Source organism: Salvelinus sp. IW2-2015, linkage group LG11, assembly GCF_002910315.2.
Source record: "Salvelinus sp. IW2-2015 linkage group LG11, ASM291031v2, whole genome shotgun sequence".
Lineage (NCBI taxonomy): Eukaryota > Metazoa > Chordata > Actinopteri > Salmoniformes > Salmonidae > Salvelinus > Salvelinus sp. IW2-2015.
In genome coordinates this window covers 38,593,026-38,610,442 of record NC_036851.1, presented here as the reverse complement: position 1 = coordinate 38,610,442, position 17,417 = coordinate 38,593,026, and the positions used below count along the sequence as shown (strand labels likewise).

The 17,417-nt window shown below is 43.9% G+C and overlaps 1 long non-coding RNA gene across 1 annotated transcript in view; it reads right to left on the bottom strand.

Annotated features, from left to right (window-relative positions):
* Positions 1 to 17,417, bottom strand: part of LOC111970345 (uncharacterized) — a 119,015-nt gene that overhangs the window by 60,861 nt on the left and 40,737 nt on the right. The window contains exon 2 of the long non-coding RNA XR_002878106.2: positions 2,911 to 3,022. This is a non-coding gene — a long non-coding RNA (uncharacterized lncRNA). The remainder of the gene's footprint in view (positions 1 to 2,910; positions 3,023 to 17,417) is intronic.

Below are 17,417 nucleotides of genomic sequence, written 5' to 3'. Positions count from 1 at the left end.
ATAATGGTGGCTCATGGCTAGCTGCCTCTATAGGCCTCTCTTCTCTCTCTCTAAGTATAATGGTGGCTCATGGCTAGCTGCCTCTATAGAGGCTCTCTCTCTCTCTAAGGATAATGGTGGCTCATGGCTAGCTGCCTCTATAGAGCTCTCTCTCTCTAAGGATTATGGTGGCTCATGGCTAGCTGCCTCTATAGAGCTCTCTCTCTCTCTAAGGATAATGGTGGCTCATGGCTAGCTGCCTCTATAGAGCCTCTCTCTCTCAAGGATTATGGTGGCTCATGGCTAGCTGCCTCTATAGAGCCTCTCTCTCTTTCTAAGGATAATGGTGGCTCATGGTAGCTGCCTCTATAGAGCCTCTCTCTCTCTCTTAAGGTAAATGGTGGCTCATGGCTAGCTGCCTCTATAGAGGCTCTCTTCTCTCTCTAAGGATAATGGTGCTCATGGCTAGCTGCCTCTATAGAGCCTCTCTCTCTCAAGGATTATGGTGGCTCATGGCTAGCTGCCTCTATAGAGCCTCTCTCTCTCTCTAAGGATAATGGTGGCTCATGGCTAGCTGCCTCTATAGAGCCTCTCTCTCTCTCTCTATAAGGTATAATGGTGGCTCATGGCTAGCTGCTCTATAGAGCCTCCTCTTCTCTCTCTAAGGATAATGGTGGCCTCAGGCTAGCTGCTCTATAGAGCCCTCTCTCTCTCTCTAAGGATAATGGGTGGCTCATGCTAGCTGCCTCTATAGAGCCTTCTTTCTCTCTCTAAGGATAATGGTGGCTCATGGCTAGCTGCCTCTATAGAGCCTCTCTCTCTCTAAGGATAATGGTGGCTCATGGCTAGCTGCCTCTATAGAGCCTCTCTCTCTCTCTCTCTAAGGATAATGGTGGCTCATGGCTAGCTGCCTGGCGCTAATAAGCACCTTAGTATTTCCTCTCAGCCTATATATATCCAAGCAATTAGCAGGCTACACCTAACACCAAGATAGATGCAGGGGAAGTCCTCAAATGAGAGAGGAAGGGAGAGACTTACATTAACCTTTTTTTTAACCCCATATAATGATGATTGCTGACTAGGAAGATTGGGGTTTTATTGGTGCATGTGGAACTTGGGGTTAGCGACCAAATGCTAATATGAAGGGTTAGCATTGGGATAAACAATTAGCTGCCTTGATAGCATCCAAATGAAAGGGACAGCATGTGGGTTGTGTGTTAGCCACCGAATCATTGTTGAGAACATTAGCGATGGAGTGTTGTTGTGCTACTGTTGCAGTGCTAGCCAGATTGGAATGAACATAACCACAGGCACACAAAACACACAACCCCCCCCCCCCCACAGCATACACAGACATACACAGGCTTTCTCAACCAAAACCACATGTTGAACTCAGTTTCGACTGTAGTAAAACGTTTTTGATAAAAACAGCCTAGCAAGCAGCCTAGCCACCTGATAATGTGAGAGGAAAGGAGAGAGCAGACCATGGCTGTTTAAAGACCTGATGCAGTTATAGGTCCCAGACTCAGGGTAAACACTACAGTAAATCTGCATCCCAAATGGCTCCCTATTCCTAATATAGTGCCAGGGCCCTGGTACAAAGTAGGGCACTATGTAAGGAATAGGGTGCCATTTTGGGACACTACCTAAAGCAGACAAATGAGAGGGACACCTGGTACTACACTCCACACCTGCACACTGGCTGGGCCCTGTTCAATAATAATAATCACTAACCAAGCCTCCAGCATAGGACTAAAATAACACTCACACAGTCCATTGGAAAGCTTTTTGCAAACAAMATTTTTTCTGTTTGGTTAAAACTGCAATATGTAACTTTTTGGGTGACCAACTAAATTCACATAGAAATGTGAGTTATAGATCGGTCATTCTCATTGAAAGCAAGTCTAAGAAGCGGTAGATCTGTTCTATGTGCAATATTTCTATGCCTCCTGTTCTTCAGTTTTGTTTTTACGTCTTTTACTTCCAGTTTTGTACACCAGCTGCAAACAGCTGAAAATACAATATTTTTGGTTATGGAAAAGAAATTTCACAGCGGTTTAGATGGTACAATGATTCTCGTCACTATACTTCCTTGTTTTGTCACATACACTGAAATTAGGCAAACTATTAGAATTTTTGCTACCAGGAAATGGCGGAGCAATTTCTGCATAGTGCACATTTAATAAATTAATYCAAATATGTGTCCTTGCAGGAAATTAGGAATGAGGTTCTTGAATTATCCAGGAAACTGGTGAACAGTTGTTTTTTACCATAAACTCAGTATTCTTGTATGTGTAGTGTATTGTTATGTGCTTTGCGTGTCTGCTATGTATGTCCTACGAAGCATAATGTGTCCTCTATGTAGTTAATTAATGTTTACATAAGGTTGTTGGGAGATAAACCTGCCTCCATACATCAATCAGATTACTACCATCACCTACCATCTAGACAGCTCATGTCTGCAATCACACCTACACACACCTGCACACACACACTTACAGTTACCCTCTCAACTCACACACACACTCACACACAGCAACTGTACCCCCACTTACACTCACACACAAACTTTCTGATGCCCATTTTGTACACATCCATCCAAATCTAAATACAGTATATACACACACGCATTCACACATACACATAAGTTCACTAGTCACACCCTACAGGCATGGTTTCATTTCTCCCTTCACATGAGCAGCACTCTGACTGCACACGGTACACAGAACACACTTCACACACACAACACGCACACTACACGCATGCACGCACACACACCCCAGATCAGAGAGCATGGCTACAAGGAAACAACAGAACGGAGGGAGAAATCCAGAGAGATGAAAAGAAAAAGAAATGAGAAACCTTCTCTTTTCTACCTCCCTTTAATCTGTCTCAGAGCAAAAGAGAATGAAGAGCATGTGCTGTCCATACCTTGCAGTTTCCTTTCTCTCTTTTCTGTCTGTATCCCTCCTTCTCTTTGTGTTCTCCTCAGTGAGTCTGAAGTCTTCCTCTTAGTAATCTCCTACAGCGTGGAGAGGCTTGGCTGGAAGGGGGCGGAGGAGAGAGAGAGAGAGTCAGTCAGTCGGCAATAGAAGCCGGAGAATGGAAATCTGCAGGGCAGAAGAGAAACATGAAACTACCAGTGGTCCTGAAACAATGATCCCTCTCTCCCTCCCTCTCTTTTCCCTTTCCCTCCCTTTTACCCCATTCGCTCGCTCGCTCCCATCTTCTCTCCCTTTTACCGCGCTCTCTCTCTCTGCTCTATCTTTCTCCCCTCTCTATCTCTCCCCCCTCTCCCTTTTACCTTTGTCTCTCTAATCCCCCTCATTCTACTCATCCTTTTCCTCCAATTCTTTATCTGATCATCTACTGGAACTTATGTTCATCTCTCCTCTACCTTTCACTCTGCCCTTCTTTTCTCCCTCTTTTCTTTCTCTTCTTCTCTCCTCTCATGCTCCATTCCTTTCCTTCTCATCCCCGTCTCCCCTACCTGCCACTCTTCATCCTTGTCATGTCCTTCCATCTTCCTCACGCCTACACCTCACCCCCCCCCCATCCCTCCCTCTAGCTGGCTCCTCTTCCCTCGTTTCAACTGAAACCCCTCCCCTTGGTCGTTTTTGTTCTTCTATAGTTTTCCAATACCAATTTATAGACTTTAAAAGAGTTCTGCATTCTCCTTGGAGCCCTGCCCAAAAATATTCACCACCACTGTGCTCACAACCAGACTCGCATATTTCAACCACCAGGTGTGTGTGTTGTATTCAGGGTTGTTAAACTGCGAGGTGTTAAGGTGAGTCAGTGTTAGTCAGAGGAGGCTGATGTCCAAGACACGTGTGTTTGAGGGCGCCCACAGGGTAGAGAGATGAGAGAGAGAAGTGAAAGAGAAAGAGGTTAAGGATCACAAATATCTTGAGCTGTTTTCGTATCTGACTGACTACTCTTCTATAAGCAGTGGTTTTTCAATAAAATCAACTCTGCATCAGTTTCACGTCCCGGAGAGGAGACAGTTTCACTCCCGGGGAGAGGAGACAGCTTTCACTCCCGGGGAGAGCAAAGTCATCGGAAGGGACAGTTTCACTCCCGGTTGGACGAGCAGACAGTTTCACTCCCGGGGAGTTGACGACATTTAGCTCCCGGGGAGTTGAGACGTTTCAGCACTCCCGGGAGTTGAGACCAGTTCACTCCCCGGGGACGAGAGACAGTTTTCACTCCCGGGGAGAGCGAGAACAGTTTCACTCCCGGGGAAGAGGAGACAGTTTCCTCCCGGGGAAGAGATGACAGTTTGCACTGTCCCGGGGAGAGGAGACAGTTTCCACTCCCGGGGGGACGAGAGACAGTTTCACTCCCGGGGGACTGAGAGACAGTTTCAACTCCCGGGAGAGGAGACAGTTTCACTCCCGAGGAGAGAGGAGAACAGTTTCACTCCGGGGAGTGGAGACAGTTCTCAAGATGTGGTTTTTAGAACAACAACCACACACTCGTACATACATACACATTCACACAGACACACGTTACATGTACAACAATGTCATAAAAGAGAAATATCAGTCCATACAGTTAATTCATTAGAGAACATGTTGTTCTCACGTCACCAGTTGCTTTTTCACTACATGATCACTGTAGCTACAGATGTTGCGGTTGTGTGTGCTGCTTGGCGTGGGGGGTCACTCCAGAAACTCCTTTATGTGTGTGTCTACTCGACTCCACTGACTGACGGCCAACAAGCCAAACTGACAACTACACAATACAATACTCGATAGCTAGTAGTCTATGTATAGTTAACATATTGCTGTATTTGTAGTTCTATGTGATATGTAGTTATAACCTACACATAATACCTGCTGTAGTTCTATGTATGTATTATAACCTACACATAAACTTCTGCTGTAGTTCTATGGTATGTAGTTTATAACCTACACATAATCTCTGCTGTAGTTCTATGTATGTAGTTATAACCTACACATAAACTCTGCTGTAGTTCTATGTATGTAGTTATAACCTACACATAAACTCTTCTGTAGTTCTATGTATGTAGTTATAACCTAGATATAAACTGATGCTATATAGACTTATGTTCCTGTTTTCTCTGAGAAACATTCCAAGTTGATAGATGCAACACAATTACATCCCTCACATTGCACAGCTATGCAACACCATAACAGCGTGATCAAGCCCTTTCTCCGGCCTGCAGGCCAGTGAACCTGAGAGGCTAATGGGTCAAGGGTTAAGTGATGACAGTCTCCTTAATGAAAACATACTGCAGCCTGGAAAACAGGAGCTAGAACCCACACACACACATCACATGCATGCAATCGTACAGACACACTCACATACTCACGCGCACACACAAACACAAATACCATTTCTGTTGAGATAATTCTGATTATTTCAGAGTCAGAAAGTTCATATAGATGTAGAAGTTGGAACTATCTGAGCTACATATAAATGCTGGTCAGTGTAGTAGTCAGTGTTACATTACTAGAAACTCCTGCTAGAATAGTGTGAACCCATTCACCATCACAGCTGGATGCACGGTGTAGAACACCAGTCTTACACCAGAAGTTTACAGTCACACACCTACACACATACACCTTCACAAGTTCACATGCAGAAGCCCTGAAGTCAATKAACTTAGCATGTGCTTCTCTCTTCCCTTGCTCTCTCTCTCTCTCTCTTTGTTCCTTCCCACTCTCCACCCCCCTCTCTTGAAGGTGTGTCAGCAAAATTGCTGCCTCAGTCTTCCCCTCCTCGCCTCCACCTCCCACTCTCCTCTCTACCTGGCTGTGGTAGACTGTAGCGAGAGTATAAAGGCTCCATTCTTCACTCTTCAGATGGGGGCTAAACCATGATCACTGACACCGACACCTGGTTTGTCTCAATAGTCTATGGTGGCTTACTATCCGTGTGTCCTCTCCTGGTCTGATAGAATTGAACAGGTTCAATAACAAATCTCCAGCCTCATTGCTTTTACCTATAAAAACCTTTTTGAGGAGTGTATAGAATGTGTGTGTGAAGAGGAGAGACACGTGGGGATGTGTAGAGATTATGAACCACCCAGTACAGACATAAACACACACACACATTTACATACACACTGACAGCTGACACATATGCTACATATTTACTCTAAGTTATATCATTAACCATACACTCTTAGAAAAAAAGGTGCTATCTAGAACCAAAAATGATTCTTTGACTGAACCCTTTGAAGAAGCCTTTTTGGTTCCAGGTAGAACCGTTTTGTAAGTCTGGTTAGACTATAAACTCTCCTTCCAGACTCACATCAAACATCTCCAATCAAGAGTTACATCTAGAATTGGCTTCTTATTTCGCAACAAAGCATCCTTCACTCATGCTGCCAAACATACCCTCGTAAAACTGACCATCTTACCGATCCTCAACTTCGGCGATGTCATTTACAAAATAGCCTCCAATACCCTACCCAATAAATTGGATGCAGTCTATCACAGTGACATCCGTTTCTGTCACAAAAGCCCCATATACTACCCACAACTGTGACCTGTACGCTCTCGTTGGCTGGCCCTCGCTTCATACTTGTCACCAAACCCACTGGCTCCAGGTCATCTACAAGACCCTGCTAGGTAAAGTCCCCCCTTATCTCAGCTCGCTGGTCACCATAGCAGCACCCACCTGTAGCACGCGATCCAGCAGGTATATCTCTCTGGTCACCCCCAAAGCCAATTCCTCCTTTGGTCGTCTTTCCTTCCAGTTCTCTGCTGCCAATGACTTGAACGTACTACAAAAATCTCTGAAACCGGAAACACTTATCTCCCTCACTAGCTTTAAGCACCAGCTGTCAGAGCAGCTCACAGATTACTGCACCTGTACATAGCCCATCTATAATTTAGCCCAAACAACTACCTCTTCCTCTACTGTATTTATTTATTTTTGCTCCTTTGCACCCCATTATTTGTATTTCTACTTTGCACATTCTTCCACTGCAAATCTACCATTCCAGTGTTTTACTTGCTATTGTCACYCCCTGACCGTAGAGATCCTTTTTATGTCTCTATTCTGGTTGGTCAGGGCGTGAGTTTGGGTGGGCATTCTATGCCTGGTGTTCTATGTTGTTCTTGTTTTGTATTTCTGTGTGTTTGGCCTGGTATGGTTCTCAATCAGAGGCAGCTGTCTATCGTTGTCTCTGATTGAGAATCATATTTAGGTAGCCTGTTCCCACCTGTGTTTGTGGGTGGTTGTTTTCTGTTTAGTGTATGTCACCTTGCAGAACTGTTCGTTTATTGTTTTTGTTGTTTTGTTCTAGTATTCTTATTCATTAAAAGGAATTATGAATACTTACCACGCTGCACCTTGGTCTTCTCCTTCTCCTCTATACGACGATCGTTACAGATATATTGTATTTACTTCGCCACCATGGCCTTTTTTTGCCTTTACCTCCCTTATCTCACCTCATTTGCTCACATTGTATATAGACTTATTTTTCTACAATATTATTGACTGTATGTTTATTTTACTCCATGTGTAACTCTGTGTTGTATGTGTCGAACTGCTTTGCTTTATCTTGGCCAGGTCGCAATTGTAAATGAGAACTTGTTCTCAACTTGCCTAACGGGTTAAATAAAGGTTAAATAAATTTAAACATTTAAAAAAAATATTCTAAGTCAGAACCGTCCAGAGTAGTGATGCTAGTCGGGCGGGTGGGTGCGGGCAGCAATCGGTTGAAGAGCATGCATTTAGTTTTACTAGCATTTAAAAGCTGTTGGAGGCCACGGAAGGAGTGTTGTATGGCATTGAAGCTTGTTTGGAGGTTTGTTAACACAGTGTCCAAAGAAGGGCCAGATGTATACAGAATAGTGTCGTCTGCGTAGAGGTGGATCAGAGAATCACCAGCAGCAAGAGCGACATCATTGATATATACAGAGAAACGAGTCGGCCCGAGAATTTAACCCTCTGGCACCCCCATAGAAACTGCCAGAGGTCCGGACAACAGGCCCACCGATTTGACACACTGAACTCTATCTGAGAAGATGTTGGTGAACCAGGTGGGGCAGTCATTTGAGAAACCAAGGCTGTTGAGTCTGCCGATAAGAACGCGGTGATTGACAGAGTTGAAAGCATTGGCCAGGTCGATAAAGACGGCTGCATAGTACTGTCTTTTATCGATGGCAGTTATGATATCGTTTTGGACCTTGAACGTGGCTGAGGTGCTCCCATGACCAGCTCGGAAACCAGATTGCATAGTGGAGAAGGTACGGTGGGATTCGAAATGGTCGGTGATCTATTTGTTAACTTGGCTTTCGAAGATTTTAGAAAGGCAGAGCAGGATGGATATAGATCTGTAACAATTTGGGTCTAGAGTGTCTCCCCCTTTGAAGAAGGGGATGACTGCAGCAGCTTTCCAATCTTTGGGGATCTCAGATGACACGAAAGAGAGGTTGAACAGACTAGTAATTGGGGTTGCAACAATTTCGGCAGATATTTTTAGAAAGAGAGGGTCCTGATTGTCTAGCCCAGCTGATTTGTAGGGATCCAGATTTTGCAGCTCTTTCAGCACATCAGCTGTCTGGATTTGGTTAAGATAACGACAATAATGCTGACACGGGGATGAAACTATGGAATAGACAGATATAGGGAAGGCAATCAAAAACGTGATGGAATACAGGTGAGTCTAATGAAGCGTTGATGCGCGTAACGATGGTGACAGGTGTGGGGGAGCGGGAGCAGGCGTGACATGTAGAACTACTAAAATAGTGATTTTGTTAGACAGCATATGAAGTYTCTCTATAGAGATGAGATTACTTGGAATTAAATATTCAAGTAATCAAATAAAACAAATGTAARATACACAACAACTATTGATGGCTAATAAGTTATAAGTAGTAATGGGCTGGTACTACTGTAATGGGACTTGTATCAATTGTTTTACACTGTGTTGTTACAGCATCCAACCCACATAATGCATAGTGCATTTGATTCAATGTTTAAAAACATAATCAAAACCAAAAACTGCAATTATTTTTTAATAATCAAACCAAAACCGAACCGACRTCAAAAAGCACTAATCGCTCAGCACTAAATACTACTATTGTAATACTTTGACTGCAATACTACTACTGCTATACTACTACTGTTGTAATGCCACTACTGTAATACTAATGTAAAACCACTTCTAAAATACTGCTACTGTACAAATATTACTGTAATACTACTGTAATACTTCTGTTGTAATAGATACTACTGTAATACTACTACTGTAATACTAGTGTTGCAATACTACTACTGCTATACTACTGTTGTAATACTACTACTGCAATACTAGTGTTACAATACTACTACTGTAATACTACTGTAATACTATTACTGTAATTCTACGGTAATACTACTACTACTGTACTACTATGATGCATTGTAATATGAACTCATAGACGGAGGGAGATCATCCTGGTTCAAAGTCTACAGCCTTTCTGAAAACATACTTTAGCAAAGGCTTTTTATGCAATACTTTGGTGTATGTGTGTGTTTGCCAAAAGTGCCAAAGAGGGCTGTGTATAAATCTACATATTAATGAGCAGGGTGTAGTTGCCAAGCAACAGTCATCACCTTGGAGAGCACACACCCACTGATAGGCACTGGGTTGGCACTACCCTGGTCAGAGCTTGTGTGTGTGTGCACGAGTGTGTGCACGCAAATGTCTATCTCTCCATCCCCATCTTACCAGAGAAACCTTCTCTATGAGACCAGGGGCATTACTAACTGAGGCCAGAGCAGTGTGATGTGTCTCTATGGAGCTGATTGACATTTACAGTACATAGATGGACAGACATGGCCTCAAACACTGGGAAAAGCTGAATCCGCCTCCTTTCCTCTCAGCCTTTCCCACGACACTAACAGAGGATGGACTGGATACAACTGGATTAAACAGCAGGCAGAAAGAGAGGGAAGGAAACAGAGAGAGAAAGAGAGAGGGAAAAGGGAGGGAGAGATGAATACAGAGAGAGAGCAAGAGAGAGAGAGAGAGAGAGAGAGAGAGAGAGAGAGAGAGAGAGAGAGAGAGAGAGAGAGAGAGAGAGAGAGAGAGAGAGAGAGAGAGAGAGAGAGAGAGAGAGAGAGAGAGAGAGAGAGAGAGAGAGAGAGAGAGAGAGAGAGAGAGAGAGCGAGTATTTAGCTTGGCAGGACAGAGGGTGAGACAGGGCAGGGAAGTCATCTGGCAGTGATGTTGTGTTGCCCCCCTACGACCCAGCACTGAAAGGTCTTCTGGGGAAGATGTTTGGAACCACCATCGTGTCCTGAGAGACACACTGCCAACAGTTATCATCCTATTAATAGCTCTGTCACTCTCTCCCTCTGCCTCCCTCTATGTCCCTCTCTACTCATTCTCCTTCTCTCTCTCCCTCCCTTTATCTTTCCATGTCTCTCGGTATGATGTTTTATCCCTCTCTCCCTTTTTCCTCTATCCTCTATTCCTATTTTCTGCTCTCCCTCTCTTTCTCCCTCTCTTACCCTCACTGTGGGCCGTAGGGGAATGAGAGATGTCATGACTGATCAACCCCTCCCTCAAAAAACTAGACTTACCACTAACCCTCTCCCCTTCGAGACCTACACAGCACTGCAATATATTTTTTCAAGACTCCCAAATGCACACACAGCCACAGGCCTCTCATTTTTTTGTCATGACTAAACTTAAATTATTTCCTCTCATTAGAGTCAAAGGGTTAGCATTAGCAGGCCAGATTAGCATCCAGTCAGAAGGCTCCCTCCCAGTCAGCCAGGCCATTAGTCCCCGCCATGGCAGCTCCTCTGAGGCGATTACTGCTCTAGGCACGCAATCAGAGTAAGCCAGCAGAGGAGAGAGAGGAGAAGGAGGGGGTGATGGAGAAGGGGAGAAAGAGAGAGAGAGAGAGAGAGAGAGAGAGAGAAAGAGAGAGATTGGTATAAATAGATGAAATAAGGGTATGGGTCCACTTCTCTTCCTCTGGGCCCAGTGAATGTCACTGTCAGACTGTCAGACAAGTCCCGCTAAGGCTGCTGACTGACTGGCCCCAAACTTTACACACATGTTATTACATAGACATTACATCGGTTTGATGTCACTCTCTGCCTAGTAACAAGCAGAGGAGAGGGAACTGGAGGAAAGGAAGATAGAAGGGACTGAGTGGGTGTGGAGGTAGAGGAGAGGATTCAGGGAGGATGAGAGGAAAGGGGGATGACTAAATGTTGCTGCAGAGTTGGCAGTGCTGTTTTTCTCTCCCTTCTCTCTATCTTCCCCATGTTTGTCTCTCCTCTCCTCCACTATTAATCAAGCCTCAGTAAGCTGGATGTCACCGCTTCACTCCCTGAAAGGCTGTCTGTCACCACAGGAACGAGCAAACGGGCGTGTGTGTGCACCTGACTGCGTGAGCATGTGAAGGGGCAAAGGAGGGATTCGTTTCGAAGAAGAGATTCAGCTACGTTCATTACTGGACGTATTACAGAAAATATACACATATATACATCTTCCTCCACTGGTGAATAAATAAACATTCAGTTTAAAATGCATGAAAGACTGAATGCTGTATCTCAAACTAAAGCGAGCCATTAGATTTCACTCACAGCAGATGTGTCAGATGACACAGTGTTATGGTGTGGGTAAAGAGAGAGGTGGGAACAGGATACCCTCCACCCACAACACATGACAGACCACCATAACCAAACTCACACCGCATAGTAGAGAAGTCAACGGACCAGAGTTCAGATACAGTGAAGGGGGACACGCTCTGCACCATAACAAGGCCAGGGACACGTACACACATGCAGGAACACACACACTCACACACCCTGATTACATAAGCCCCCCTGCTGAGTGGAGACGCAGGATCCACAAAATGTGGAGGTCAGGGATAGAACACAGTAGCATCACATTTCACAACCAACTGAATTCAAACAGTAAAAGAGTGAGTGAGTGAGGGGGTGAGTGAGTGAGTGAGTGAGTGAGTGAGTGAGTGAGTCTACGGGAGTTGAGGTCAGGGCTTTGTGATGCACTCCAATATCTTTGACTTTGTGGTCCCTTGACTTTTGAAGTATTCATTTGGGGGTCAGTCGCCATTTGGAATACCCATTTGCAACCAAAGCTTTTAACTCCTGACTGATGTCTTGAGATGTTGCTTTCAATGATATCCACATGATTTTACTTTCCTCATGATACCCATTCTATTGTGAAAGTGCAACCAATCCCTCCTGCAGCAAAGGCCACCCCCACAACATGATGCTGGCCCACCCCCGTGCGTTCACGGGTTGTGGGATTGGTGTTCTTCGGCTTGCAAGCTTTCCCCCTTTTTCCTCCAAACCTAATGATGGTGTCATTATGGCCAAACAGTGTATAGTTTTGTTTCATCAGAGACCAAAGGACATTTCTCCAAAAAGTTACCATCTTTGTCCCCATGTGCAAGGGTGCAAACCCGTATATCTGGCTTTTTCATGGCGGTTTTGGAGCAGTTGCTTCTTCCTTGCCTGAAGCGCCTTTTCAGGGTTATGTCGATATAGGACTCGTTGTTACTGGGATATAGAATACTTTTGTAACCTGTTTACCTCCAGCATTTCACAAGGTCCTTTGCTTGTTGTTCTGGATTGACTTGCCACTTTTTCGTACAAAGTACGTTCATCTGCTGGTGTAGACAGAACGCGTCACCTTCCTGAGGCGGTTATGACGGGCTGCGTCATAATAAGGTATGCATAACAAAAAGTTCTGAAATCACAAATGCCTTCATATTTCCTTGCCAAGCTTTCTGAGCGATACAAAAGTTAATGCATGTCAGGCCGCAGTCTGGTTGAAAGGCCCTGTGTGTGTGTTAAAGACCCTCTTTGTGGGGCTCCCAGCCAGTCTCAGGTTGCCCCCTTCCTTAACCCCTTACCTACCCGCCCTTCTATCCCTCTCCTTTCATTGGGTTCCCAGCCAGAGGTTCAGTCAGTCAGTTAAGTAATGTCCCTCTTGTTGGCCACAGAAAAACAGGTGATGAGAGAGTTGCAGAGAGGGAGGGAAGTGTTCCAGTTCTTTTAGCCCGTAGCTGAGCCAACCTCCAGGATTGAGTCTTTACTTAAATGGACAATCTCCTGAGACAGAACTTCGAAGCGTCCTTTCTGGTAGATGCATGTTCTGGTCAAGCTGTTCCTCCAGGGCATGTTCTGCAGCTTCTTTGTTCATTTCCGGCAGGTTCTCGTTCCCCAGGCTTCACCAGGTCCCTGAGCACAGAAGCCCAAGCCAGAGCCAAAGCTTGCGTCCCATGGTGTTTATATACTGCGAATATTGTTTGTACAGATGAACGTTGGTTACCTTCAGGCGTTTGGAATTGCTCCAAGAGATTGAACCAGACTTGATGGAGGTCGTACAATTCTTTTCCTGAGGTCTTGGCTGATTTCTTTGGATTTTCCGATTGATGTCAAGCAAAGAGGCCACTGAGTTTGAAGGTTAGGCCTTGAAATACATTAAGATGAAGCTAATTTGCCATGGTTGGTAGCAGGCCATTGAGGACATGGGACAAATTGACTCAAATTATGTCAATTAGCTATCAGAGCTTCTAAAGCCATGGACTATCATTTTCTGGAATTTTTCCAAGGCTGTTTAAAGGCACAGTCAACTTAGTTGTATGTAAACTTTCTGAACCCACTGGGAATTGTGATACAGTGAATTTTATTTTAGAATGTGAAATAATCTGTCTGGTAATCTTTGTTGCAAAATTTACTTGTGTTCATGCACAAACGTAGATGACCTAACCGTCTTTTTTAAAACCGAGTTTTTAATGGACTCCACCAAGTGTATGTTAAACTTCCCGAACTTCACTGTATATGCGTGTTGTGTGTGTGTAAATATATACGATACGGGCATCAATCATTGTGTGTGTGTATGACCGGAGATATATATATGTATTTACGTGCTGTGCGTGTGTGTGGAGAAAGACAGGGGGGTGAGAGACTTCTTCCTGAAATGGTAGGTTTGCGATGTTTCTGTCTCACCAGTAATGGTAGTCTGAGTTTGGGATGTGAGATTCTTACAGATGAGAAAGAATCATGTGCACCAGAGATTATAACCATGGGAAGCGTGAACGAACAAAGATTTATGTAAATATGGGCCTTCAGTCACGTGTGTGTTGTTTTGTGTGGGTCATGATTGGATGTTTTGACTGTGTGTGATTTATGTTTTGTGTTGTTGGGTTTGTGTTGTGTGTGGTGTGCACTTGTCTGTGTTCATGCATGTGATGCTGTCCTTTGTGTGTGTTCATGCCAACAATGAACAACAGGACAACGGAAAAAAATGGATCACCTACTCTCTTACCTACAACATTTCGGGGGTGTCTGAGAGTTTTTTGCATAGACCTTGAGAGGTTTTCTCATTTTTGTTGCCAGTTTTTTGAATATTCAAATAAAGTGTTCCCAAAAATGGTTATTGTTTTAGTTCAGGCTTATTCAAATAAGTGTACCATGGTGAAACAATATTGACATCCACTAACTGAAGGTGTGAGGGGCATCTCCAGAAAACCCCATGTGGTCTCGAGCAGGAGTTGTGACGTTCTGTAGCGAGAGTCTTCACTTGTTGCGCAGATAGGGATACACAGGTAACATTTTTTTTTATTAAGAATATTATAGTTAGCTTTATTTTTGTCCTATCATGATGGAACGTCCAACCCTATATTCATAGACACCGATCCTTGAGCGCACCCTAAGGAACCTACGGGCAGCCGTGACAGAAGCTGTGAACGAGGTCAGGAGAGTCCACTAAAGCAGAAACCGCCCCCCTCAAGATTCTGAGGCCCTGACAGGGTTGCGGCCAAGGCCAAAGCGGACAGCCCGGAAGGGTTGAACATAATATACAAGGATTTTTTAAAACAGCTCTAAATGAGAACCTGACGGGTACCTCGTACCTGGCCGGTAGGAATTCCCAGTGGAAGTACACCCGCCCAGGTAGTGGCAGTGCTGGACAAACACTGCCATAGGAAAGGGACTCACACTCGGACAATTAAAAAGAGGAGGTATATTATTGTGTCCTGCGGCAAGAATAATTTGAAATTGGTCTGGATGTACAGAGGTGCTGCTGAAGATGGGGTCACCAACGGGACGAAAGCGTGTGTGGCGTGGGCTCCATCTGCCTCGGACTAGATTGGTTAATCAATTTGGGCATGCCTTCTTAAAACAGTTACAACATTCACACATCAAGTCTTCTCTTGAGTTTGGGGTCGTGGGATGGGAACCCAAAAACTGTTTGCACATTTGAGTTCTGCCTTGTGTGTGTGGTGTGTGTTGATGCGGAGGGAGGGTGTAGGTCAGCGATCTATGGGTGGAAGGGAAGGAGAAGGGCAAGAGGTGTTTGTCTTGGGAGGCGGTGTGGGTGTGAATGAGTGTGATGAATCCCATATTTTTGACAAAAATGTAGAAATTCCTACTACCCGACCGTATGTTGATGGCAACAATCCTTCATAGAAGGCTTATATTTTATGCAACTATTGGTCATCTGTGGGAATATATTTAAATATTGCCAAGAGTTTTTTAATATAGCGAGTTCCTTCGGAAAATGACTTTCCGTATTCAGAGCCTTCTGACTTTTTCCACATTTTTGTTACAATACAGCATTATTCTTAAAATTGATTAAATAAAATTATTTGGCTCAGCAATCTACGATAATACCATAAGTTGACAAAGTGGAAAACAGGTTTTGGAGAAATTTAGCCAAATGTATTAAAAAACAACAGAAATACGCTTATTACATAAGTGGTCCAGACCCTTCCGCTATGAGACTCGAAATTGAGGCTCACGGTACGACAGCCTGTTCTCACTGGATCATCCTTGAACTGTTTCGACAACTTGATTACACTGTGGTAAAGTTACTCAAGTTGAGATGGACAATGGATTTGGAAAGTCTCGACACCTATCTACAGTGGGAAGAACAAGATATTAATTGATTACACTAGTCACTATTATTTATTTGCAATGCTGTTTTTGGAGGAGGCGCGTAGGGACTGTAGCAAGAGTAAGCAATGGTAGGATGAGGGTGAATGAGGGGAGTTACTTGTTGCAAGGTGTTTTTATCATTAGGTACACTTCAACTTGATATTAAGTTAAATCATAAAACAAAAATCCAGAATAAAATCACATGTTTATTATTTTTTAATGTTAAATTAATTTTCATTTTATTTCATTACATAATTATTTTAGTACATTATTTAAGAATCATAGAATGCTGAAAGTGATTGATGTGTAGCATAAACCGTTATTAGGTTCAGATTACATATATCATACTTTTTCCTTTATTTCGTTTCACCATTTTTTCACACACGTTCAATCATATTTTGGGCCCACTCCTTCCATACGATACCTTCTCCACTATCCTTCATTTTTCTTCTTTCTCCCTCTTTCCTTTGCGTCACGTGCGGCTTCCGTAGGCGTATGTAGTTCCCCTCCCTAATTCCTACTCTTACCATCCTTCCTGCTCCATTCCTCCTTAATTGGCTATCCCGACCAGCGTCCATTGTCTGTCCCATATGGTTGCAGAGACAATGAAGTACTGGGTGAGTTGTCGATGGAAGTGGTAATGGTGTGCTTAGAGCGTGTGTTAGTGTTGTCTGTGTGTGTGTTCGCGGAATTGAGTAGGTTCACTAACATCACACAATACACAGAAACTGAGAGATAGAGACATGGAATGGACAAGGGAGGATGGTGATGATTAGTGAGAGTCTGGGGTCCACTCACCAACCAAAATTCACAAAATGGAACAAACACCAAAATGAGACTGCATGCAGAATTCTGCAAAAATATCCTCATGTACAATGTAGAACACAAATAATGCATGCAGAGCAGAATTAGGCCGATACCCGCGAATTATCAAAATCCAGAAGAAAACCGTTAAATTCTACAACCACCTAAAAGAAGCACGTCCCAAACCTTCCATAACAAAGCCATCACCTACAGAGAGATCTACCTGGCGAAGAGTCCCCTAAGCAACTCGTCCTGGGGCACTACACAAACACAAACACACCCCACGAGCCCCAGGACAAACACAATTAGACCCAACCAAATCATGAGAAAACAAAAGATAATTACTTGACACATTGGAAAGAATAACAAAAAAACAGAGCAAACTAGAATGCTATTTGGCCCTAAACAGAGAGTACATGGCAGAATACCTGACCACTGTGACTGACCCAAACTAGGAAAGCTTGACTATGTACAGACTCAGTAGCATAGCCTTGCATTGAGAAAGCCGCCATAGGTAGACATGGATCTCAAGAGAAACAGGCTATGTGCAACACTGCCCACACAATAGGTGGAGACTGAGCTGCACTTCCTAACCTCCGCCAATGTAGACCATATAGAGACCACTATCCCTAGATTACACAATCCACAAAAATTCAAAACCAACCCATTGAAAAACTCCCATATTACGGTAAATAACCACATCCACAACGCAGCACGATTTACCTGTGCCACAATAAAAA